The sequence below is a fragment of the Tympanuchus pallidicinctus genome, unplaced genomic scaffold (assembly GCF_026119805.1).
Source record: "Tympanuchus pallidicinctus isolate F22 unplaced genomic scaffold, pur_lepc_1.0 scaffold7, whole genome shotgun sequence".
Classification (NCBI taxonomy): domain Eukaryota; kingdom Metazoa; phylum Chordata; class Aves; order Galliformes; family Phasianidae; genus Tympanuchus; species Tympanuchus pallidicinctus.
The window spans coordinates 18,277,172-18,304,625 of NW_026294791.1; the positions used below are offsets into that span (position 1 = coordinate 18,277,172).

The 27,454-nt window shown below is 34.1% G+C and overlaps 2 long non-coding RNA genes across 2 annotated transcripts; both read left to right on the plus strand.

The window, feature by feature from the left end:
• The first annotated feature begins 5,450 nt into the window (after window positions 1-5,450).
• On the plus strand, window positions 5,451-6,160 carry LOC128072788 (uncharacterized). The gene is made up of 3 exons (XR_008202441.1): window positions 5,451-5,586; window positions 5,699-5,839; window positions 6,014-6,160. It is a non-coding gene; the product is annotated as an uncharacterized LOC128072788 (long non-coding RNA).
• A 2,413-nt stretch (window positions 6,161-8,573) lies between these two features.
• Window positions 8,574-26,830, plus strand: LOC128072840 (uncharacterized). Its single transcript, XR_008202459.1, has 3 exons — window positions 8,574-8,628; window positions 25,593-25,684; window positions 26,787-26,830. It is a non-coding gene; the product is annotated as an uncharacterized LOC128072840 (long non-coding RNA).
• Window positions 26,831-27,454: the final 624 nt, after the last annotated feature.

Consider the following 27,454-nt stretch of genomic DNA (forward strand, 5'->3'; position numbering starts at 1 on the left):
ACAGAAAGCCCCACAAAAAAATAGGCCAAAAAACTGCAGTCAGTGGATTGGTTTTTTTTTTTTTCTTAAAAATGCATTGTGCCACTACTTTAAGAGCACTTCTGTTATTTAATTTAAGCAAACCAAAAGGGATCAGAATAAACAGAAAAATGAAGTATTTAAGTGTTCCATTACTGAGAAAGAATACTCAAAATATTCAGGGCAGAATGTAATTTTCTTGGGTCACAGCAAGGGTGATGTGGCAGAGATTTTATTATTTGCATAGGGTAAAAAGAAGAAGAAAAAAACCCTTCTCATCAACTTTTATTAGAGCTTAATCCACTTCCCAGTAAAATCAATGACTCTTTCTCATGACTTTAATGAAAACTGAATAAATATTCTTGCCAAGATGTGATGCTACAAGGCCAGTGCATAAAGTAAATGGTAATTAATGACTTTGAAAACAGAAAATGTTGCAGTTATTTAATTAGTCCTTTGAAATATTTCCTATGTAAAATGTAAAAACAGTCTTTTAGAAAAATAATTTAGATAATAAATTTAAGATTAAAAAAGAATAAAGTAAATTGTAAGTTAGAGGTTTTTATTTTTATAAACAGGACTATCCAATTTAATCAATAAGCTTCAGTGTCTGATTTTAAAAGCACATGGTGTTCTTTATAAGAAATTGCATTCAGTAAATCTTTAAACTCTGAAAAGCTCGGTTATTTATTCATTTTTATGGAGGCGAGAGGCTGCCCAATGCTTCTCATCACTAGAGTTATATAGACTTCTTGATTGAATGAAACATAATTGGTAATGTTTAGATCAAAAAAGGAGCACACGATGTAAAACTTTTTATTAAAGAAGTTATGCACTTGGTGTTCTTACCCAAAAGAATACTAAAAAGGAGATTTGAGGGTAAAATTGCTGCTTTACCAAGTGGATGCTGATGGTAGTACTCTAAAAGCACCTTACTTTTCCAAGCAGTTCTGGGTAGATTGGAAGAAGTAATTCAATGTTTTTCTAGGTATCTATTTTATCTACAGTGAAGGATACTAAATTCTGAAGTTGACCAATTCTTCCCTTAAATTAGTTCACTTTTGTTTTTACATAGAAAATTTTCACATCATGCCAAATTCCTGCAGAAAACATATAGTGTCTATGAAAACAAAAACTAATAAATGCAGTGCTTATGAATAAATAAATCAGTGCTTAAGGTACCATTTGGAGTTGAATTGCCTGACTGGAAGAGAATTTCTCTTTAAATGGTTTCTGTTTAAATACTTATTTTACGTGGTTGGTCTCTACCTAAAGAGTGGAAAAAAAAGATATTTGTTTATTATAAATATCTCAATTTTGCTCATAGCTTGCTTTTTGAGTTGATTATCATGCTTTAGGAATTTGTAACCATTCTACAAGGAAGTATAAGCATGCATCTTTGTGATAATTTTTAGAAATATATTTTTGTATATAGATAGCACAATAATAATCCTTTCCTTTTCTGCAGCATCTTTCAGAGATTTTATAGCATGTTGCAATTAAACCACCTTACATTCCTTTAAAACATTTGGTACTATGTATATTTTAGAAGTAGAAAATAAGCACTGACTTTAGTTTCACATCAGTGAATGGAAGAATGTGAAATAAAGACATAAGTTTCTTCTGCACTTTGGTTCTTTTGAGCACAGAGAAGAGATTTAGGGAAACCAGGAAGAGGCCACAGGCAGTATGCTGAAAGCTAAGCAGTTATTGAGGGTTCTGTATCAGCTGTACAGTAATAAACAAATTCAGAATAGTTAGTGAACAGCTAAGCAATAAGAAGTTTATTATCTAGCATAAATTGCTTGCCTACTTACCTTCTGTAGTTGTGGAAAGACTTCTAGTCTCATGCTTTCCTCTCTCTCAGATTGTACATAGAATCTATGCAAGTGGCCTGTGAGAGGAGATCCAGTGCCATGCTTGATTAAGGCTGGTAAACTAGGAGAAAACCCCTCAGCTAAAAATATTAACTAAGAAAAAACCAGACGTATGGTATGTGTAGGGCATATTCTCACTTTGCAAACTGTCTGTTAAAGTGGACTAAGGGTTCCAATAGCAGATTCATGTACTTATGACATTGAAGAACTCCTCTAGCTGTGGCATCCCTGTTAGTTGGTGTTGCCTCTGTACAAAAGTCAAGTACTGAACTTTCCTTACAGGGAAATGACCCTTTGAGGAATCCTGCTACAGCAGTGTAACTGATATGACTTCATGAAACAATGGGGTTAGAGAGATGTCACACTCACATTGGGATCAGTTTGTGGAACTAGGAACTCTTCAGTACATAAAGAGAAACAAAATTTTATTATTTTTATTAGTTCTTTGGGAAATAAACTGTATCCAAAGATAGCCTAAGCTAACTGCCTCTTATAGAAATTCCGTTATGATTTAAAATAAAAATAAAGAAGGTAGAGAGCTGTAGGAACATTCAGACCAAGCCAGAGACTGGCAAAGATAAGTTCTAAAGTCAGCTCCAAAGTCAAAACAAGTTGCACTTCTCAGCTGTCAGAGAACCAGCTCCAGATTTCAAGGTGACCAGAGGCTGAGCAATGTATTGTCATTGCATTAATTTTGGATTTGGATGTAGATAGTCTCATAGTACTACCCATATATATAATACCCATATATATAATCTAGTGGATTATTTTGAAATTCAAGTACTCATTCCTTAAATTTTCCTCTGTAGCTTGAGTATACCTAACACTGGAATTTCATAACCTTTCTGATTTTTCCATTGAACTTTTCAAGAGTTTTATTTACAGAATTTCTAACTGCATGTTCAGAGACTTATATAGTGTGGTCAAAGGTGCAGGTGTAATCCTGTATGCCTTCTTCATGTGAGTACTCCTCAAACTGTAACTATTTGCCTGACGAGTGAGGTGAAAGTACAGGTTGACGAAACAAGGACTTAGAGCCAGGTCTTTGTTTCCATAGATATGGACTGGACTGCCAGTGGGAGACACAAAGCCACACTTAAAACTCTAAACACTTGAATGCCTTTATAAATCAGCTAATCTTGGTCTATTAAGCAAAGTATTCAAATGAATGCTGCTTATACTCTATGTTTATTTAAAAGGAGGCAACATATGTATTTAAAATTATGTATTTTGGATTAAATTCTTTATAACATAGTCCAAAAATTGGATAATGTTTTTACTACAGCTGTAGCCTTAGCCCTCTATATCAGCCTCTAAGTTAAGGAGGCCCACTTAAATTTCATTGTACTCTAGTTATTTTTAATTATATTAATTTTCAGTTAAAAAGTAACGTATTTTTCCATTACATTAATAATCTTTCAATTCTAATGAATTGTTCTGGGTCCTGATAAAGCAAAGGCAAATGACTGAATTACGTCAAAAGAATTTATATCAAATAAATTATTGACTATTTTTTTTATATTTCCGTATACAATTCAGTGAAACGAGCAAACCCACTAAAAGGCAAAGCATCTATAACTGGAAGAGCATGAAAAAATTGCAAAGGCTAAATGGCTAAAAATGTCTCCACTCTATTCTGTGTGAACCATAAAATGAACTTAAAAGTTCTCTTTATGCTAAAGAACATAACAGATGATAAAGTACAGTAAGTCACTGTGCAGCAGGAAGTAGAATATCTCACTGAAGAAATGAAAGGTCACTGCTAAGAGCAGCTACATTTTTTCCTATGTGAAATGCATGAACAATTTATTTTCCTACATATGCTGAGATTGGAGTATATTGTGCTGAACTTACATGGGTAATGATAATACAGTTTGACTTTGTGATGCCAAGGTATAAAAGATTTTTATGAAAAATCATATTAAATGTATATTGAGTATAGCTACAGGGCAATAGCTGCTATTTCCTTCAGGGATTTGTAACAGGAGTTGCTATGGCATCATTCTGCTACTGTTGTTAACAGCAGTTGGTTATCTTAAGCCATTTTCAAGATGCTGAATTTCCTTAGTGCACACCTAGAGCAATACTAAAGAAGTTATTCGCTCTTCACTGATAAATTAGGGTACTTTGGATTGAACAATTTTGCTTTCTAGTAAAATATGTAATCTATCGTCTGAAATGTTATCATTCAAATAGAGTTAAAATGTAACTTTGATGTCTCATGTTAATCATCATCACATAGTGGGAAAATGAACTGTATCAGCTTCAAGAAAAACATGAGAGACACATGGGGGAAAATGAGCAGTTCTTAAAATTCTCGAATGTTCTATTCTGAAATGTCTCATTCCTTCTTTGCTTAGTAGCAGTTGCTTTTGCCCTTGCTGCTTTTTTCATTATTCCTGTATTGCTCAGGAAGGAGGCAAATAACTAATACAGAGATGTGGGATGGGACTGCAAAAGTCCTCAGATTATTTTTTCACTCTGGAATAGCAAGAGATAAACAAAGAGAGGATTTTACATAAGTGCTTTTCTAATTCTTTAATATTATTAACCTGGGACATGACAGTAATTTAGTGTAAGAATTCTATTATGTCACTACCTATTTTGGAACTGTTTTATTTTTTTGAGGGAAGACTGGGTTATCACAAAATTCTCTCATAAAGGAATTTAAAAAAACATAAGTAGTAAAGTTGATTTAAATGTTTTCGTCAGTGTTGCAGTCCTGAGTATTTCCCAAAATAGTAATAATAAAAAAGGTAAATAAATTAAAACAAAATGAAAAGAATTTACAGACTTTATGAAAGCATTTTGTATCTGTTCAACTACTAGAGAACAAAAGATTATAACTGTAATGACCCCAACTTTAAAGCAAGGCATGCTTGTTAGTGTAAGTTAATAAGTAAAAATTATGAATTTTGGTTTTATTAAGTGAAGGGAATTTCAAAAATTTGAAAAAGAGGCAGCTTTGGGACCTTTTGTAGAGATGTCATTGGTTACATAAGTTCAGGTTCTTTTGAAGTAATCTTTACTTACCATATATTGCTAATTATGTACAAGGTGGTAAATTTTGTTGTTGTTAATTTATCATTTTTTTCCTGTTTCTAGTGCATTTTTAAACTTGAATTTCATTAAAATCAAAGAAAAACTGTATTTTATTTCTTCTGAGGAGCTAAAATTACATTCAAGCTTTTTGTGGCTCACCTAAAACTGCTGTACCTCCTTGCATAGAAACTAGGAACTTGCGTAGTAGCTAGTCTGCTATTTGATAATGAAAATATTTAATGCAGTGGTTTTATGAGCTACAGAGTGAAAATAATATATATTTTATATGTATACTCACACATTTGTGTATGTAATTACATAAATGAATTAAACTGAAAAAAGGATAATTTTAAACTATTAATACTAATTTAATAAGCCTAAATTTTGTGTGCTTTCTCTGAATATTTTCATCTGGTCTGTAACATAAGGTAAAATCTCCCAGATTTTTACAGAGAGCGCATGTATTCTTGCCTTTTTATTTTATTTTCTTTTCACCTCTTGCTTCTAGAAGGTACCTGAGTGGAAGAAGCTCACACTGCATCTTCCCAATATTCCAAAAGGAGTTGTAGTCCTGCTTATGACACAGAAACCTGGTGCTGGGCTATAGGAAACAGAACAGTGCAAACCTCAAGGGATTCTGAGATACAAAGTAAGCAAAAGATTCTGAAAACATACATTACGTTGCCTCTTATACCATTCACCACAGCTCTCTTTTTCCTCTCTTCTTCTTCTAAAAACAATTTGGTGTGACTTCGTTTCAGGAATAACAGAATTTCCTCTGTGATACAGGAAAAGCTTTTAATGGAAAAGGCTCAAATGGGAAATGTAATAATAACACATTCCATTAAGGAAATCTGCCACCTTAGACTGTGTGCCTGATGAAGAGCAAGTGAACAGCTGAAGTATGTATTCCCTATACAAAATGTATGTGCACATGTTTGGTGACATGACACAATGCTTAGTGACAGTTAATTTTATTCTGGGTCGTTCACATGACAGATAAAATGATTTCTATAATTATTCTTAGGTATAAGACTCAAAGTCAGTTCTGTTAATGCACATACTTGTTTTTTTAGGCAAAAATTCATTTAGATATCTTATTTAAACATCCCTCTGGAGAAAGAACAAAAAACAAACAAACAAACAAAAAAAGCTACAACAAAATTGTGGAAATCAGAAGTGATTGACTGGGTGAGCTCAACTGTATTGCTTCTAGGCCAAGGAAAAAGGCAAATACAACTGGCTGATTTTTATCTGAAATATCTCACTTGCAGAGAAATTTCATTGCAAGGCTAGGTAATCAGACTTACTATTCTTTTAGCTAAATTAGCTCTTTTTTCACTTCTAAGTTAAACTAAGATCGTTGTCATTTTATACTAAGAAATAGGTGAAAATTTATGCATACGATAGCTTGAGAACCAAAATATACATTAGCCATACCAGCGATAAAATTATTACTTGCCATTATCACTACTTGTGATTAGGAATAGATGAATATTAGAAAAACTGATAAGGAAAATATTATCTATAGAAGTATGCTTTGTTTTAAAATATAATCTGACCTTAAAATTCTGTGACTTTGCCTGTAGAAAATTGCTATAGATTTAATATTGTACGTCCATAGTTAGGAAAGGTATTAACTGGAAGCATATTGAACTTTTATTAGTGACATTGTAGAGCCTCACCTAGAAAAGAATTAGGTTAAATAAAGCTGGTAGGAAAGAGTGTTAGGTACATCCCTATATATAGAGAAAAATCTGTCTGATAGAGTAGAACAAGAAGTTCATTCTGTTTTCCTTTTGTACAGAACTGTAAATGAGTAAATAGAAAAACTGGGGAATGGATGGAAGGGAAAACATTATCACTTAAGGAAGCTGTAAGGTGTATAAGTAAGCTTGCACTTTTAATGCATGCTGGACGTGAGTAACTGTTGTATTTTCTAGACATTTTCGTCTTTGTTTATATTACTGCACAGTATAGCAAAATGACTGTTCAGTTCAGTGTACAAATCTGCTTTGGTAGAGCCTGTAAAACTAGTAATTCTGGAGAAACTACCCAGTCACATTTGTTAAGTTTCAGCTTATTTCATTACAGCTGTGTTTAAGAATGGCAAAATTCTGCCATATTAGACCATTTATAAATAATAGAAAAACATTTTGAGAATTTGCACTAGTGAAATAATTTTCTGTTTTTATGTAACAACTCAAAGAAAAGGCAGAACATTTTGCAGTCTATATATCTGCAGATGGATGGCTGAAAGTTCCCTTAAATAAATCTGATAAGTCACACTTTATTTTTTATATTTGTGCTCTGATTCTTGCAGGAATAAATAAAAGATTTCTGCTAAAATGCTTTGTAATGGCTAGTCTAAAATATCGGACTTTCCTGAAGAGCAGCAGAGTATGTTTCCTTGAGGCTTTGGGTTCTCTGCTGGGAACACTGCCAGGAAGAAGCAGTGGAGACAGGCCTAGGCGAAGAAAGGCACAGCAGTGAGCAGATTCTAGTCAGGAAGGGCAGAGATCTGCAATAAAAAGCTGCACAGTTGCCATTCAACCCATTGCCTTTGCTTCTTTCATGTAGTTCTTTAAAGCTTGACAGGTGTTTGCTGCCAGAGCTGGGATTTGCCTCCTATTTAGTACTGTTGTCATTCACTGGACCTCTACCTTCCAACTTTCAGTGCTTCTAACTTCAACTGTAGACCTAGTACTTCCACTCGTCCTTCCTCCACAGCAGCTTCAGGATATGCCTCTCTGCAGAGATACACTTCCCCTGTGTCCTTTCCTGTTAGAACCTCACCCCTCAGAACTTGTAGCGTACTTCTGTAGATCATGTCTGTAGGATGTTGAAACAAGCTTATTAAAACAGTAATGTCTGGTTGGAGGTCTGCTGTTTCACTTAAACAATTCCATACAGTTAAACATATTACTGTAGACTGATGAAAAATCACAGTGGCTCAGACTTCTATATAGGCTGAACTTCAGGAGGTAACTAGATTGAATAAAGGGAAATGCATTCATCTGAAAATTATTTGGCATGCGTCATAATGGATTTTATAGCTGATAAAATATTTTAAGAATCTCTTGATACTTGCACAGAAAGAACACAAAATCCAGTGAGATTTCCCTGCTTAAATAATTCTGAAATAATATGCTTATGGGTAGCAAGAAAAATAAACCGATATTGTAATAAAGCCAACTTAAGGCTCCCAGAATAATCCAGGGTATGTGAGTTAAATCCTTAGAGATATTACTGAAACGTGGTTTGAGGAGATGGAATGATTAAGTTTAATTTCTTTATAGTATTTATAAGAATATAATTTTCATAACAGAGTGAAGGAAAAGTACAAGGAAAGAACACTGCAGAACAAATATCCTAACTAGAATGATTTTTTTTGTTGTTGTTTAATGCAAATACATGGTAACTGTTTTGCCATGGGATTCCCTATTTTTCCTGTGATTTAAACCTCATAAAGTGGCCTACTCTCTCAGAGTGTCTTAATCTTAACTCTTCAGTGATATCCTTGACACCTTATTAAAATATTACCTTTGTCCACATTGTTACAGCAATATTAGGCCCGTGTTGTTCTGAATTAATATACCTGAAGCACAATTAATATATGATATTACATTTTGTTGCAGTGTGACAGGTGGCAGCAAAAGGGCAGTCTGATGGAATGGCATCTGACATGGATGTGTGTATGAAAAAGAGGTGTGTCACTGAATTTCTTCATGTGGAAAAAATGGCACCCATTGACATTCATTGATGCACACTGAATGTTTATGGAGACCAAAGAATGGATGTGAGCACAGTGAGGCAGTAGGTGGTGTGTTTCAGCAGTGGCAGTGACAGTGGGTCACTTCTGCTCATGCAAATCTTTACAAGCCTGGCAGGCAGGCTTTTGTTCATCACTGGCAAAAACACATAGCTAATCGTGGTGGCTGTGTTGAAAAACAATTTAGTGGGTGAGAATTTGCTCTGTTAAATAGCGTTACTGTGCTCTTTGTCTCTGTTATAGTTTTCATGGACATATATAGAAGGCATTACTTAGATGTCTATGTATCTTAGATGCTCTGGATTTATGCAGATGATGGAGCCTAATCTAAAGGAGAGGGGCTCTGTGGAGAAGGAGCTGGGCATCCTAATGGAAAACAGGTTGGCCATGGGACACCATTGTGCCTTTGTGGCCAAGAAAGCCAATGGTATCCTGCAGTACATTAAAAAGAGCATGGCCAGCAGGTCCAGAAAGGTGATTCTCCCCCTCTACTGTGCCCTAGTGAGGCCACATTTAGACCCCTGTGTGCAGTTCTGGGCTCCCCAGTTCAAAAAAATCAGGGATCTCCATGAAGGAGTCCAGCAGAGGGCCACAAAGATGATTAAGGCTTGGAGCATCTCCCATATGAGGAAAGGCTAAGGAACCTGGGTCTATTCAGCCTGGGGAAAAAGAAGACTGAGAGGGGATCTGGTAGATATTCATAAATATCTAAAGGGAGGTGGGAGGTAAATGGATGAGGCCAGACTCTTCTTGATGGTAGCAATAGGACAAGGAGTAATGGCCTAAAGCTTGAACATAGGAAGTTCCTATGCAGAAGAACTTGTTCACAGTTAGGGTGACGGAGCAGTGGAACAGGTTGCCCAGAGAGGTTGTGGAGTCTCCTTCTATGGAGATATTCAAGACCTGGCTGGACCTGTGTGACCTATCGTAGGGTACCTGTTTTTGCAGGAGGGTTGGACTTGATGATCCCTAGAAGCACTTTCCAACTCCTGTGATTGAGTGAGCATGGGGGGAGCATGGACTTGTTGGAAACAATCTAGATGATGATCAAAGGGCTGGAGCACCTCTCCTACAAAGACAGTGTCATTAAAGAAATTGAAGTGCCATTAAAGAAATTTTTGTAGTCATTCATAAAAGCAACAAATAAATGTATTTCACAGGGTTTTATATTCTTTGCTAAATGAAGATATCACTGTGAACAGTTAGAGAACATTATCCATGCTGTTTTCACAGTTAAAGAACATAAACATGTTTATCAGGAATTCCATACATGTTAAATTCAGCCCTCATTTGAATTACTAAACTTGCAAGAAAAAAACTTATCTCCTTGGTTTGCATTATGTGCATATGCTATGGATGCTGTTACTTAAGGGTATTGTAAGAGTAAAGAGAATTCAAATAAATGAGGAGGAGAGAAGGAGAGAACAGAGAGGACTGAGTCTACTCATTTGTATTTTAAATCTTTGCTTTTTAGGGCTCTAATTTTGTAAATCGGTTTAGCACATAATCTAAGTCATGATAATAGTCCCTTTTATTTCTTTATGTTTATATCAGTAAAGTTAAGGATGTGCAAGAGTGTACAAAAGTAAAACAAAAGAAGGTATGATGTTAATGTATTTTTATCCTATTACCCACTCATATTCTTACATTAGATGTCCAAATGAGGTAACACACAGGAACAGTATGTTATTGATAAAGATTTCTTATTCTTAGTATTTCACTGAGTTTTAAATTAGAATCTGTTTTGCAAATATCAAAGCTACATTCCTTAGGCAAGATCAGTCATACTGCAAGGTGCTGTCTGTCCTGTAAGGTTTGGAGCACCATGTATGCAGTTTCAAAGAGAAGTCATATTTGCATGATCATGTGGGAGAGAAAAAGAGGGAATAGACAATGGTATGTAAAAAAAATGAGAGTGGTATAAAACCAAGCATTTTATATGCCTGAATGCAGCAAACCAGGTGAAAATAAAACAGTTACAATGCTCAAGAAACATGGCATGTTTTCTTTTCACTTCCTTTGGACTTTCTTGTTTTCTGAAGTGTGCTATAAAAGGCTTTTGTGATACTATTTGTCTCTTGCTACAGTGATTCAGAGTGCTTAGAAGCATCTGTTTACTACTCATTAGAATGACTAGTCATAAGGATTGATCATCATGGCAGTAACTGGAAGCCAAATAAAGGCTGGGAACTTAAGCAGTAAAGCTAACTTTCTTTTAAGATCACTTAATTTTAGTAGCAAGTCGCATGCAAATAACCGGTCTTTAAATGGGTATTACGCCTGTAGCCATTTTTGTCTCTGTGACCTTATTTGTTACTTAGTACCACTGACTCTAGCGGAAACTAGAGCCTACAGGTAACCCCCCGTTAGTACATGTGTGGGGGATATAGCTCCTATTTCTTTCTACTAGCCCTTTGATATGTCAGAAGCCTGTAGAGAATGAGGTTGAGAAAGTCCCAGCTTAATTTCACGCTAGTTTAATGAGGTTAGTGATAGACTTTTAAAGAGATTGCTCGATTGATTTTTTTGAAAAGTAGCTGTTGCAGAATTTCTTGCTAGGATATCTCGATCAGTCTCTCCTAAGTTATGTTGATCAAAAAGCCAAAGCCTGTTCAGGATTTAAAAGAGATCAAAAATTTAGGACAGCATAAAATAAAAGGGCTTGAGTATGTTCTTGATGTTTAGCTAGATACTATTAGTTCTTATTTAGAAATTGCTTAGTCCGTGATATTTTGTTGTATAGTACAGCAAACTTGAAGAAAATTAAAAAAAAAAGAAAAAGATAACATTACACACAATGAAATAAAACAAGACCCAGACAAAATATTTGCCTGTATTATGTCTTTCTTTCTTTGTTCCTATTTTAAATGAAAGAAAAAATGTACCATAGTAAAGTATATGTAGGCAATTTCAGTTACTTGCATTCCCTTAGCTACTTCATCTCATCGTAGCACTGAAACCTGAGTGATGACTTTTTTGGAGATATAAAGTTGTTGTCTGGAAGACCATTTGGGCTCCAGAGAGGGAAGAATTGAAAATATTGGTGACCTTTTAAAATACTTTGTCAGTAGAAAGAGTTTCCATTGAAGTAAAAGCATTTACGTAGGATTTTTTTTTTTTTTTTTTTGTTATTCTCTTAATGGTTCTTTCTCAGAAGGTATCATTTAACTGATTTTTTTGATTTTTGTTATTCTACAAAGAGTATCAAAAATATCAAAAGAAGAATGCCCTGTGTATCTCTACAGAGGTTATAGTAGAAAAAAAACCAGTACTGAATTAAAAGAAATAGATTACACGTTTTTTTTTCTTTGTACCTTCCTCCGCCTGTCACATCTGTCATCATTGATTCAGACTGTAGAATTTCTCTGTTGTTCTGTAGCTCTGCACAATAAAGCAGTTGTCTGGGTCAGCGAGGAATTGTTTTTTGACTTATCTCTCATGGGTTACATTACTTGGCTCTTCAAATGCCCAATTTAAATACCCGGAGGGAAAGAAGAGTCACTGTGTTAGGTAAACATACTGTAATGGAAAGATGCAATTTCTTACATCTCTGAGTTTTTGTTTTTGTCTTTCTTTTGTTTCTTCAGCATTCTTCTATGCTTGTTTAAAATGATGATACAGTAGGGCAATTACTATTAGTTTAAAATGTTGATGCCACTCTTTTTTTTTTTTTCTTTGCATTGATTTTGGAAATGCATAGCATACTTTGAAAATAGTCTTGTAAAAATGTACGATAAAGCATCACTTACATGATTTCAGTTTTGCTTAACTGTATTTAACAGTAAGGCCTTTTGTCAATTTTAGTTTTTGTAAGGCTTTTCTGGAGTCCTTGGTATGGTGTTTTATTTTGTTCTGTTTTCAATTTTTAAGTAAACTAAAAAAGTGTTCAGACACAGAATCAAGCTAATTTAATTGTGTATCCAGTAAGTCCTCCAGTCTAAGTTTTTATCATGATAAGATAATCATTTCTAAATCCAGGAAGAATTAACATTCTTAAGAAGGGGCAGTTTTTATCTGCTAAATGATCCTTCTGCTGGAGATGTATAATATGCTGCTGTTCTTCAGAATGGTTTTAAACTTTTTAGCAATCTATATGCATGTGTTTGTGTGGATGGTCTGTTAATTTTTAAGCTAATTTTTTTTTTTTTTAATCTGTAGCATAGTATATTGTATGCACTCACATCAGTTACAGTGAAGGAAGCAGTGATTAAAAGCTGTTTCAATTGATTATTTGGTGTGGCATAACAGAAAGCACAGTTGTCATTAATGAGTTTTCAGGAACTTCCAGCTGTACTCCTTATTACTGTGTTGTCCTTTAATGCAATTTTTAAAGCATAATTTTCCCCACAAATATTTCTGTGCCTAGACACAGACTTAGACACTGTACTGATACACATTATGTAAAATTTCTAAAACACATATGAGTCTCTGAACATTGTTATTACAATAGTAGTCAAATACCTGTGAAAATCAATGACAAAGCTACCCTTCTATTAAATTAGAAGCTCATTTTGTTCCAAATCACGCCTATAAAATTTTCCTTGCATAGTCTATAATGTCATTCTATCAAGTTTGAAGTTGCAATTATGCATCCTGTCTGCATGAGGATCAGAATAGACATTAATATGAAAATGAGTATTTTTATGCACTTCATATTTATATCACTTCATATTTATATTATTTTCTCATTATTCTGTTGAAATTGCAAGTACTGCTGTTAACCTCATGTGAAAAAAAAATAGTATTGTTTTCTGGATATATTTTCTTGGCATAAGGTCTTTACTCAGAATTCATCTTCTACAAAGGTAGAATTTTATATATTCTCTCACTGGGTTGTGTATATTGTGTTTATTTAAGATAAGGAGACCTATAGAAAGGTCAGTCTTCCACATTCTTCTATTCTTCCAGTACTCCTTTAGTGCAGCTGTTTAAAGCCAGTATCAGAATATTACCCTATTGGTTAAAAATTCCTTATTTTATGCCACGAGAAGATGAGAGAATGAGAAGTATTAAAGTAATACATTTCATAACTTCTGCATTGCAGTGGCACAGGTTGCCCAGGGAAGCCGTTGATGCCTCATCTGTGGAGGCATTCAAGGCCAGCTTGGATGGGTCACAGCACAGCCTGACTGAGTGGCTTGCGATGCAGCCCTCAGCAGAAGGGTTGGAAGTGCATGGTCTTTGTCTTTCCAGCCCAAGATCTTCTGTTATTCTATGATGTGATTTTTAATTATTTCTGAAATCATAATGCACATTGACCAAACTCTGTTTTTAACAGATTTTCATTTAGATAAAAGACTCCAGTGATTTTGATTGATGTTTCCAGTCTGTTGATAGATTGAAGCGGAATGTAAACTGCAAGTAGCCTCACTTTTAAACTAAAAGTGAGCATCATCAGATAAAAATAACCCTCTCTCCTATAGTTCTTCACTTGAAGATCAATGCAAAAGTGTTAGGATAGCTGGTTAAGGGCTCAAGGGAGCTTGAACCATGTGAAACATACGCTGCGCCATAGCAATTAAAACAGCCTATTGATTTAAGGCTATAATCCCTCAGTAATGTGAAGTACCTGAACTTTCTGACGTTTGCTGAATAATAATTCTGAAACAAGGTTAGCTGTCCTAGTTGAGCATTTGTACACTATTGCTTTTATGGTCTATTTTGCACTCTGCATCAGGAGGTGTTTAGAGATTTTGCAACTCCAAATTGTAGAAATGGTTTTCTACAGGATGCCCTTCACTGAGCAATTTTTTTTAAAGCTTGCATTGAAATAGTTTAATGGTATTGTCAGCTATAAAATTGAATCTAATAACACCTTTATTCAAAATTATACTTATTTTATTCCCCTAAGGAATTTGATTGTGCCTTGTGCAAATCAGCTCAAAGCAGTCTATAACAGGCATGAATTTGAATCTTGTGTAGAAAAGAAAGTCTTGCAAAACATTTTTCCACTAGGGAAGCCTCTTTTAGCTATAGCCTATTTTTAATGGATGGTAAATTCCTAGAAATGTCGTAATTACTTGCTCTTATAACCCACTTAACTGCACCTCAATTTATAGCAAATTGAAATATTTGCTTAAGGGTTGGTATGGATGCTACTTATATCTCCTGTAACATTTGTTTACTGTTGTTGGACTTTTGATTATGTATTTTAATTCTTATACGTTCTCCTTCTGAAATTTCAGTACTTAGGGAAGTAACACAGAAATTAAAGTTAAGGGGCAGCACATTTTCCAGTGTGATGTTCCTCTCATATCAGTTTCTGAATTCATTAATAAATTTCAGGCGATTTATTCCACAATCAAGCTGATTCTCTTCACATCATTCAGAGTTCATATGCGACTACAAACGAAGCAGTCAGCATATCTACTTAATAGATATTTACAGCATACCTACCTACTAGATATTTACTGTCGTCCTGGTGGTATTGAAACAACTCATCAATATACTCTACAGAAGCAAAGCTACTATATTTTAATTTCTTTTAATTGCATAACATTGTAGACAATCTTTCATATCAAGGAAATTTTTAATTGCACAATTCTAGAGAGCTGGTTTTGATTTTCACCATATCTCATGCAAAAAAACACTAAAACCCCAAATGCTTAAAATTAAATCATTCAGCAGAGCTTTATTTGTTATTGCTGGAGAATTGTTTTCAAACTGAGGAATAACGTTTACCCGAAGACTGGAGGTTATAAACCATATGCTCTTGTCTGCTAATATAGTGCAAAGGAGAACAGAATAGCTATTACTCTATGTATTAAGAGTAAAGAATTTCTACTTGTGGGAAAAAAGCAGCTGCTTTCCTCACTGTTTGATTGCCTCTTCAACATGCAGGTTCTCCTCTGAGCAACCTATTAATTTCTCAGAAATATGGAAAAATTCACAATGTAGTCATACAAAAAGTGTACTTCAGAGAGGAAAGAGCACGATAATGGATCATTACGTTCTGGTAATGCCAGTAACAATAAGGATCTCAGATTTGGTCACTTGAGAGAACAACATACCCAGACTGCCCTTTACAAGAATTTTCACTTATTGATAACAGTTTTAAACTAAAAATCCAATCCTCTCTAGGAATATCATTTCAGACTCCTTTCTTAGAAAGGAAGGAAAACAGCTTGACTTTTCAGCACAGTAGGTAAGGAGGAGTTCTAGGCCACTTTTCTCAGAGAACTTCAGGGAATATGGAATAGAAGTTTTACTATTTCATAGAATAACAGAATGCATTACGTAAAAGATTTCAAGGTTTTGCAGTAAGAAAGTAGAATAATAGTTGGAGTGAAAAACTCTGCTTAAGTTTATGTTTGAAAAGCAAAATAATATTAACCTTGAGCTATGAGCAATGATCAGAAATATTCTATAATGTGAGTGCTTTGTAACTGTCGACTTTTAAAATGAGGTATTATAGACAACTGATCCCACATCCAGACAGATTAGTATTAATTTATTTTTTTCCTTTCTGCTATGATAGATATTTTTGTGCTGGTTTTATATGGATATTCCGGAATCTTGGGTAAAATAATTCAGACAAAGAGCTATTTGTGAGGTGAATGTTCTCTAATACAAACATTCCCTTAAGAATTAGAGCATTTTTCAGCTACTAATCTTGAATTTTTATTAAAGGGTCATATCCTCTGACACTTCTCAGTGGAGCCAAAAAATACGTATATTTTTTCTTTTATTAAATAAAACAGGAAAAGTATTTTGAGAATCAGAGTGAACCAAGAATTTCGATCTGCATGCTTGAATGCTTTCATGTGGTGCTGCTCTTGCAATATGGAATAGAGCAAGGAGAGAAAAGGCTAAGGAGGACTTTTTCTATGAGATCTTCAGTGCGGGTGTAATAATGATGGAAGTACATCCTGAATAATTTATCTCTCGTCCTCTGTGCCAGAATGGTGAACATACAGAGAAGATGTTGAAGATGCTAGTTAGAGGTGTTACACCTAAATGTTAAAGAGAATGGTTTGCCTATTTTGCTATTTTTTCAGGATAAAAAAAATGCCATGCAAAATTCTTGTGTTTTAACTATTGCTCAGATCATCAGAATGCTGCAGTAGAGAGCTGTCTGTGGAGGATTAAACATTTAATTAAAGAATGTATATTTAGTGAGCATTGTACTAGCTTCTTTGCAATCCTTTTCACACTTAGTGTACCTGGAATAGTAGAACAACAAAGCTAGGGAGCAGGAATTAGCTTTGGCTCCTATCTGCCTGCCCCATTGCTGTGTTAGGAGACGAATGACATCTTTTCAGTACAGGCTCACTGGCTCTCTCCCAGACAATTCATAGCTATAGTTAGCACTGACAGGGAAACGTTCTCAGCAGGTGTTTGGATGTGGTCACTATGTTTTGAACTGAATTCAATGCTAAGGATAGGCCAAAGACAAGTCCATAACCAATAGCTTATATTTTCCTTTTGTTTGAAGGGCCAAACATACATCGCATCATCAAGCTAACTGTGGGACTTCTGTAATGACTCTGCATAATAGTCACTGCAAAGAATTGCAATCCATTTGGAAAATTTCAGCCAGTGCTGAAAAAAATGAATGTATACTCCCAGTGGGGTTTGTAATTTATTGCTTTAGAATAACTAAAAAACTGGGGAAAACTGAAGAAAAACAATTGTGGAAAGGTAAGATCAGAGCAGTTGAAAGAAAAAGGTGCTACTGTATACTACTTATCACCTGCATTTCAGAAGCTCTCCAAATGCCTTCTAAATCCCATGGGGGCAATGTGTATACACTGTGTATGCAAATGTTCTATTTTACCTCTACAGTCTTTCACTGTTGACATTCCTGTCAAGTAGATAAAATATGCTTAATTAAGGTTAATGATGTGTGCCAGTGCAGATCAGGTATCCCATATGGAATATACCAGATGGCATACCTGTGATGCCTTAAAATTACCCAGTTCAGAAAGACAGGTGAAAAATCAGGGATAGTTAGAATGACAGAATTCCTCTTGAGAGTATACTAGCAATTCCCTTACTGTTTGTATAAATGTGTTATGATTTAGTTCTTATCAAAGTACTAGTAAAAGCAAACTAATTTTCCTATTTCTTACAGAAGGGAGATCTGGTAAATTAAGAGCATAAAACTAAAAGAATAAAAATACCCTTCCTGGATTCAATTTAAAATTTACTCACAGGTTCAACAATCCCAGATAATTTAAGACCTTTGATTGTTTGAATAGCAGAGAAAACTGCCCAAAATTTACATATCGTGTGCTAGACTAGGTGAAGAGATAATGCTATGCAAGATGAAGTCAGCATTGCAAGAATCCCAGGAATACCAGTAGATCATTAGATTCTTTGCAAACTGATGATTAATATAAAATAAAATTTAAAGTCTAGTTGTCCTTGAATATCCAATGATCAGTGTTGCCCAAAGTAAGTTTTTCCACTGGTTGCTAAAGTATATTGCCATCACTGTTATACTCTGTATAAAATGTAAACAAATGTTATATTCTGTACAAACACACACAAAAAAAGAGAAAGATGAAAAGAAATTGAATTCTTGAAAGTACATATTTTTTAAAATTTAGGAAAAATACGGTTAATTCTCATTCTGACAAAATTATTGTCAGCCTTCAAATATTTATATTGATACCTTATCTTTTTATCTTCACATAGATGTAAACAACAAGAGGGAAAACTTCAGACATGCCTCAAAGTTCATGTCCTGGTGTAAATAAAAAAGTCATAAGAATACAAGTAAGACTCCACTCCTTCTCCTCTTTCTTATTCCCAACAACCAAAGTGTCAGTACTTTCTAGGTTATTTCATATCTTTAGAATGAGCTCAGAAGTCCATTCTAATTTCATAAAACAAAAGAAAATTCTAGTAGAAATGGGATAAGGAGGATAGTATTTCTTAGGTAACCATCTTTGCAACAGTACTCCTAAATGAATATCCTAGATCTTAACAAGTCCTAATCCTTCTGGATCTTTTCCTCCCAGACATCTGCAGCCAGAGCGAATGTTCATTATAGCCTTTTTTCATCCAAGATTCTGTGACTGAATATTGTAGTTTAAAAGAGACCATTGCAAATAATGTGATTATTTTTTCTTTTTCAAACTTAGGGTTCATGTTTCCACCTTTGTTTTCTGAAGGGAACTTGAATGTCTTTTTCAGTGCTATATTTTATGGAGAAAAGGTGTTTATTTTGGAATGACTACCTTGGCTTCTGTAAGGCTTTTGGCACTGCTTCCCATAAGGTCCTCATAGAGGAACTGATGAGGTACGGGCATATGAGCAGACAATCCAAGTGAGGTTGATTGAAAAGTGTCTGAATGGCCAAGCTCGTAGGATTTGACTTTTCTATTTCTTGCAGGCACTGTAACTTTTAAAGTATATTAATTGCACTTATGCATGTTTTTCTGATATTGCTTGAATTCTCTCAATGCTGATGCCCTCTCAGCTAATTTAAGACATATTTTAGAATACCAATGCCTTTCTATTCTTCTTTAGGATATTTAGGAATTATTTAGTTTTGCTGGAGTTTGGTCTATGTTAATTGACTCCCAAGGATGTTTTGCCACCAAAAAAATGTATCACCTCAATGAAATATTTTGCAATGTGGATCAGGCAATATTATGAACGTGAATTCACTTTCCATTTTTATTATTCGGGATTCCACAGTATGACTTTAGAGACATTCTTAAAGCAAATTCTTATACTGGACTGGATTCCATTGAGTAGAGGTCAGTATAACATTTGTCATATTTTGCCTACACAGAAATGCATATACCATTCTGCAATTTCAGGAATCTCTGGAGTGTAACATAAACACCGATTTAATGACTTGGAACCTGCTGTTCCAACTGCTATTTTGACAAGCTGCTGGCCTGCTATAGCTTACACGAGAATTCTCCATCCTTCATGAAGAGTGGAGAATTGGCAGCAGATTTTGTGTGCCGATTTTGCATACTTTCCCCTGTGGAAGTTTAAAGAGAAAAACTGGTGAGATATGCAGAACTAAGAGTGTCGACTACCTGACAGGAAAGCAGTCATCTAATTTATTTATTTTATTATAATAGATACAAAGTATTACTATGAACCAGGATATTAAAAAGCAACAGGGTTGCTTGGGTTGATCACTGGGTTGATCACAGGGTTGATCACTGATGGCAAATTTCAGTGTAAAACTAGTTGGAACCAATTTAGTAACTGACGTTATTAAGCACATTCTGTGCACCAGGGAGTTACAAGGAGCAGAAAATGAGAAATTGCTGTGAACATCACAGCATGCTCTTGTTTACATAAGTCTAATCACAGATATGCCTATGTGAACTACGTTATATATATATATTACTATGTTTTGGAAATTAGCTTTGTTCTTGGAGTGTCCTTTTGGAATTGTTTTCAGAGAAAAGTAATAGAGAAAGAAACTGGAACTTAAAGACCAAATGAGAAACTGGACTGCATTTCTCAGAAGCAGTAAAATTAATGTATCTCTTGTTGATTGTTCTATAGGATGTAGCAGTATTTGCAGTCTGGTATAAACAGATTATTCAGTCCTGAATTAAGGGATTTCTTGCTTACCATTTTAATTATGTTTGAAGCTAGAGAGAAATATAATGCATATAGGAATTCTAAGCTGCATGTTCTTTCAGAAATAATGGCAGCATTTCAAGTTTTTTTAAACATATTGGGGTTTACTTTGTCCTATCCATTCTACAACATTCAAATCAGTGAAATGTTCTGCTTGAAAAAAGCTGTTTTGGTCTTAATGAAAAAGATTTTGGTTTTGAGGAAGTGGTCATTAATTGATCCACAGTCAAACAGTTATATTTGGATTTATAGATTCAATTATTTTAGCCTACCAATTAAAAATTGACTATATTCTTAATTGCAGGTCACTTTGTGTATTTGTATTCTTTGCTAATTTGTTAGTCAGGTACCTTGTTCTTTTCAGCTTTAATTCCTTCCTTCAATAAATTTCAATACAAGTGGATTAATTCAGAAATAAAAAGACATGTTCCCTCTCAGTGCACTTGCCTGCAGAAACTAAATGTTGTCTTCTGTTCTGGAAAGATGCAACCACCAGAACCATTCATGGATTTGGCTTTCTCACCTGAACAAAAAATACAAGCCAGAAAATACAAGCAGAAAAGTTTCACTATGTTTTCTTTTTAAATCATAAAACTCAAGTCCAGATTAATTCTAGTCTTACCAAATATATAAAATGCCTTTATCTTGTTGATAGTAATATTGGTTATTTTAAAATATTTTTAAATTCTCACTTCCATATACAGCCACCAGGAAACGAAATACCATTGAAATGGGAAGGTTACATCAAACTTCTGACCTAGGCAATTATAAAACCAACATCATCAGAGTGCTGGGTAGTACAGTATTGATTTACTATCTAATTTCTGCAGACATGAGGGATTGAGAGAAACTAGATTGAGATAGAGTGCATTTTTGTTTGTTTGTTATGTGCAACTGCTTTATCAGGGCAGTGAACAGCGATCGTCATGAAGATAAATCAGTAAGTGGAATGATCTAATGGAGATGAAAGTTGGAGGTTTGTAAAGATTCTTTTTTCTCAAATACAAAATGGAAACCATAGCAATTCATAGACTAATGCCCATTTGCACACATTTACAACAGTTGAAGCATTTTGTTTTTAAAATAATCCCAATACTTTGGCTTTCTTAGTATTTCTTGAGTCCTATATCCCTGTCATTAAGAAGAATCTTTTGTAATTATAATGAACAGAGCTATATTATCTTTGATATGATTTTTAATGCCACTTATTATGACAAAAAGCTATATTGGGGTGTGAAATGAGAATTGTATTTCCTGGTCAGACTGTTTCTTCAGTCTGTATAGCAGATATAAACCAAGTCGCTTGCATCATTTTAACCATTACCAAATAAATGCCATTATGATTTTCAGTGCAGCTCCTACTCTGGAATAGATTGACTTCCTCATTCTGTCTGTAAGAGCAGAAGCCCCCTGCAAATACCATTGGCTTTGGAGACAATTGATTGTGCATTCTTAGCATTTTCTCTGCTACTTGTAGGAGCTATAAGACTGTATAGCCAAATTCTACATGCCATGGATTTATTTGGCTCCATTTAATAAATAAAATACTCATCATTTTCCCAAATGATGGTAGTGTCAACATAGGCAGCCTAATATTTGAGGAAAGGTTTTTCAAGGAGGTTAGATTCAGACTGCCTTGTGTGTGATTTTGGTTTAATCCTGTTACCATAGATACACTGGGGTCATACAGGGTATTTCTGTACCAAGGCCATGCATTCACTTATTTCCTTTCTCCCGTTGTTTCTTACTTTTAGCCCCAGTTCCTGCTGGGGATGAAAGATGAATCTGAGCAGTGTAACTTTGAAAAAAAGTATTACAACATTAAGAAAAAAAAGTTCATTCATGTTTCAACAGTCATTTACAAAGGGATTACTTACTGCATGTTTCCAGCTGTTTCTGGTATACTTTGAACTCTGTTGTTTTGTAAGCTTTTCTAAATGCAATTAAATCAACCTAGAAATAGTGCAGCTCAGGTTCTCCCTGTATGAACTACAGTGTGTGAATTAATACGAGGAAGTCTATGAAGGTTAGTGTATCTCCTATTATTATTATGAGGTAGTTCCTATTGATCTGGTAATAGAATGTGAATAGTTACTGTTCACTTAATGTATTACAAAACACTTTACACTTCACTGGTTAAACATTTTCAGTGCAGACATAATGATCATTTTGACACAGTAAGATCCAAAGTGTTTTCAGTTCCTATTGCTCAGTATTTGTATTGTGGCTTAAGAGTAGATAAGAATGAATGTAAACATCATGTTTGTTTTCAGACCATTTCTTGATGCTGCAAGCATGCATTCGTCTTCAATAAGTCAAGTGAAGTCAGTAAAATGGCTTATTAAATAAGGAATATGCTTTAAGATCACTATTACACTTAGTAGCTGAAACACAAATTATGTGATCTAATACAACTCCAGTACATTTGTCATACCTAAGATTCAGAACGTAACTCATTCTACACATATAGGCTTTTTTCTCCTTTATCATTCTTTTCCAATTTAGCTAGAATTGAGAGCATTGTTATACTGTTGCCATCAAGCACAGTATTCATTTTGCAGGAGATGTCAACCACAGATGCTTTAATAATGTATTCAACATAATAATTAGGGCAATTTGCCTGTTTTATTCTAATGCTCAATAATCAGCAATTATTTTTAGCCTTAAAGTTACCAAGGTCTAGTTTTTATATCCTCTCTAACTCTTTTTTTCTTAGTCCATGCTACCATAACTGAACATTGCTGTAAATCATACTAGATCTAATCCCTTTAAAATCTTTGGACAATGACTGTTTAACGGCAGTGCTTCCTAAAGTCTGTTTCTCTAATGTTATACTATTACCCTTTACATGATTAGATTTCCTTCAGATTGGAGAACCTTGTTCTTATCTTGTGAAAGAAAAAGAATATGTTTAATATTCCTTCCTTAAATGTGTTTCTTAATATCTCCTTTGTGATTTTTTTTTTTTTTTTTTTAAATAGTCCCAATATTTTCAGTGTCCATGAACATAACATTTCTAGATTTGACTCCTTCCCAGTTACTTTTTATTTTATTTTATTTTTTTGACATCTAATGAAATAATGTGGTGATTCCTTCAGGCAGTATTTGTAATGAACATTACTGAGTGGCAACAACTTCAATATGTTTACATTAAGGCATGATTAATACCAAAGCTATTAAGCTATATATTGGGTAAAATTTATATCCAAAATAAGGCATACTGCTAATTAAGTAATTGTATTTACTGGTATATTCCCTGCCCAAGTATAAATTTGGTGATAAGCAGGTTTATTTAAGGGGCTTTGGGATTTCCATGTTTTTTCCTGCAGGATCAACAAAACTCAGCTTGCTTCTTGCACATGTGTCATTTTCCACAATTCAATAGTCTGCTGAAGTAGGTTTGTATTGAAACATTTAGTAATTTCAGTTAGAGTAAGTGTCTATGGTAGTTACTTGGAGTGATAACCGATGAGCTCAAAAGCAAATTGTTAACTTTCTGATAGGGTTAAACAGGAAGGCTAACCACATTAGTGGAAACTAAGCTTAGGGAGCTGTTATAAAAGCTGGCAAAAAATAAGTAATTAGATTTTTAATTCCTGTGTGACTGAAAATTGAACCAACATGCTCATTTAGAAAGACATTTTTTACTGATAATTGTGGTTTTATTAAATGCAGACTGTTGGAGTTTTGTTTCCAGTATGTAATACTTTATTCCAATTTTTTTTTTAATTAAATAAAACCTTTGAAATGAAGGCCTAAATTTTTTCACTGTTAAGACTTCTAGTACATTTAGATTTGAGAGAAATAAGAAATATAAATCATGTTTTACTGCATCAAAAATTGTACTGGCAGTTGTTATGGAAGTGAGAGTAAAAGTATTTTATATATCTTCACGTAGAACAGTTATGGAAAAGCATATGGTAAGCATATTTATGAAACTGATGTCAGAAAACAAGGTTTTTAGGAGCACCTAACTGATTTAGAAACAAAAGCACGGCTTGAAATCATGAGATGCATGCTTCTGAGGAATATAAGTACTTAAGAAAATCTGTGTCACGATGAAATAAGTGCTTGGATTTTAAAAATCACGTTACTGTTTTTTTTTTTTTTTTCCTACAAGACTCTCAGGTGCTCTATAAATTTTAGTGATCTGAAATAATTGCATAATTATTGGTATTCTCTTACTCCCCTTGGAAAGTGTTGAAATCAGAAACACTTTTGCTATTATCTACTTACTCAGTAAACTAAATCTGCAGTTTTGATAACACTGTCTTGCTGAAATGGTTGGGAAGTGTGACATTTAAAGCAAGGCGTGAACTGCTTTCATTACGAAATTCCTGAGATCAACATAATCAAATACTAATTAGCATTTACATAAGATGAATTTCCAAATAAGAACTATTTCACTTCATAGCTTTTTCTTTATAAAGTGAGGAAAATCAGTTTTAAGACATTTAGCTTTTTCTTCTGAACACGTTACATATTCACTTGCTTTTAGAACAGTTAGTCAATACAGGGAAGAAAGAAGTGTTAATGATAAGTATAAACGAAACAGCATTTATACTTTACACTGATTTTACAAAGGCCAAACAAATAATTTGATCCAAGTGCAATAACACAAAAAAGTGTGTATTAATTAATTGCCACTGATTTCTAGAGCAGTAAGTGAACTTAGTAAGTCTGTGCATACATATATGTGCTGTACCACACTGGTACTTTTTGCACTGTATTTACTGATTGCTGTGATTTTTATAGTACTTTAGAGAATAAATAAAAAGCTACATTTAAAAAAAAATCATAAAATAATTTATCTTTATAGGACTTTGTTGATCCCAGTGCTGACTTCTGACTTAAACTTGTTGAAAACATCCAGTCACTGACATATGTGTAGCTTTTCTCTTTTTCCTTAAATATCATGCATAACATTTTCATGAAGGCACTTGCACACACTGGTCAAGTCACTTGTCAGCCAATTCCTCTATACGGCACTTTTTAAAGCACTCTTATTTTTAAGTCTACTTTCTCCTTTCTGATATCCCCTCCTTCAAAAGTGTGTTGCTAAACAAATTGTAAGGGAGATTTAGCTTCATCCGAGTCAGTTCAGCTGAAAAATGAGAGTACTCTAGCCTTGAGTTAAGCATTAATTCCAAAACTGCTATAGAAGCTATAATAGGCTGAAATTTCTGATTAGAACATTTTTACCTAATGAAAAAGATTGTAAGTTGGGAAAATGCATAGCAATTTTGTGAGTAGAACTAAATATCTTACATACAAAGGAAAATTAAGTTTTAAAATAAATTCATTCTATTTCTGTTTATGTCCAGAAGCAATTCAGAGCTGCTAAGGAAATCATTAAAAATCTGTGTTCCATAACAACAAGTGGCATTGGTCATCTCAGAAGACAAAATATCACCAGGTAAACATGTTTCATGTACAAGAGACTCAAGTACTCCTTCAAGCTAAGCCCTGGCCACAGGACTGAAATAATATTAGACTCAGTCTATATTTCCAATAGGTATATCTACATTTTCTTAGGTAACCTTCTCAGTGAGAAAAGTAATCTACAAATATAAACAGAACATGGATTTCATCTCCCTTACCTATATTTGCTGCTCTAAGCCAGTTAGCTAGCACAGTATTCCTGGAAAAGGAGTTCATGGACAAATCTGATTTGTGAATCACTTTCTTGAAGTGTCTATGAACCCTGCAGATAGCTCGAGGGGATTTCTTTATCCCTTCAGCTGCCGCTATGATCAGGTTTTTAAAGTTTTCCTTAACTCACTACAGATGTGGCCATGACAATTAGCACATAACAGATCCCTCTCCAAATACTTAATGTGTTTTAAATGTTGTTTTTTTTTTTTTTTAAATCACATTAATTTTCAAAAAACTGGGAGTCTTGAATCACTCAGCTCTCCCTCCCTAGCTTGAGGTCATATACATTCAAGTAGGTCTTAAGACATTATTTTGATTATATTTCACACAGATAAAATCAGTTTTTATAGATTAGTGCATGCAGTTTACCCATGATATATAATTAATGAGTGTGCATAAATGGTTAATGATTTTTGCATAAATGGCAACACACCTGCTCATATTAACCATTTTGATTGTAACAATCCACATCAATTCTTGATATGTTTCCATGTAATTACTTTGAAATTATCTTCCAAATCTTTTCCAGAAATCCTAGCTGTTCACAGTATTTTATAATGTCAGATTCTCTGCAGCCCCTGGTCATCTGTTGAAGAATTTGGCCACAATTTTTCCACAGTTAGCTAGTACAGATCTTTTTCTTTAGTTTAGTGAATTTTTAAGCCAATCACTGCCCTTGACAGCAAGTCTGAGCAGGAGTATTGTTGGCGTTATTCATATTCTTTATCTGATTTAATAGAACTCTACAATTTGATAGAATTGTGTACATTTTTAAGCTACAATTAAACTAATAAAGTACAAATATTTTATTTTCCTGGAAAATATTGAAGATGTTTTTGATGCTTCTTACCTGTTCATTGTAGATGGATGAATTGATTGATGATCTTGGCAAGTAACGTTATACAGTAAGTATTCTAAATAAATTTCTAATTTCTATTGTCTTTTCTTTACTTTTAGATGTTTCTTTTCCTAAAGATCTTTTTACTTTAGTGTTATTTTATATTTAATTTTAGCTTTGTTCCATGTTATATATAACTCCTTTTTTTTTTTTTTTTTTTCCCTCCTATGTTCTCCTGTCCAGGAGGAATCCATTCTTTTTCTTGCCTTCTTGGCATCTGTTCTCTGTAAACTGTAATTAAGGTAGCTTTGATTCACTTATTGATACTGTGACCTGTAACATTCTGTAGGGCTTTATGCCTTTTCTTAGTCTATATTAGGGTATTCAGCTTGTTCTTACTAGTTTGCAAATACCTTATCCCTAAGTCATCTCAGTCAATTGTCGTTAAATAAATAGATTATATTGTAAAATAATTCAACAGCATGCACTTCTGTTTCATATATAGTTTTCTTCAGTGCCCCTGTATAATTCGTTTATTTGGAAATGAAGAGCTATAGTTGTGATGCATAAATCAGAAAAATTAATGCAGAGCAAAAATCTCCTACTGGAATATATTTTCTTGAGAAATTTTGAGTTTCACTGTGACAAAGAGTGCTTATTCCCTAATACAAGCATCACCCCCTGCAGAGAGCT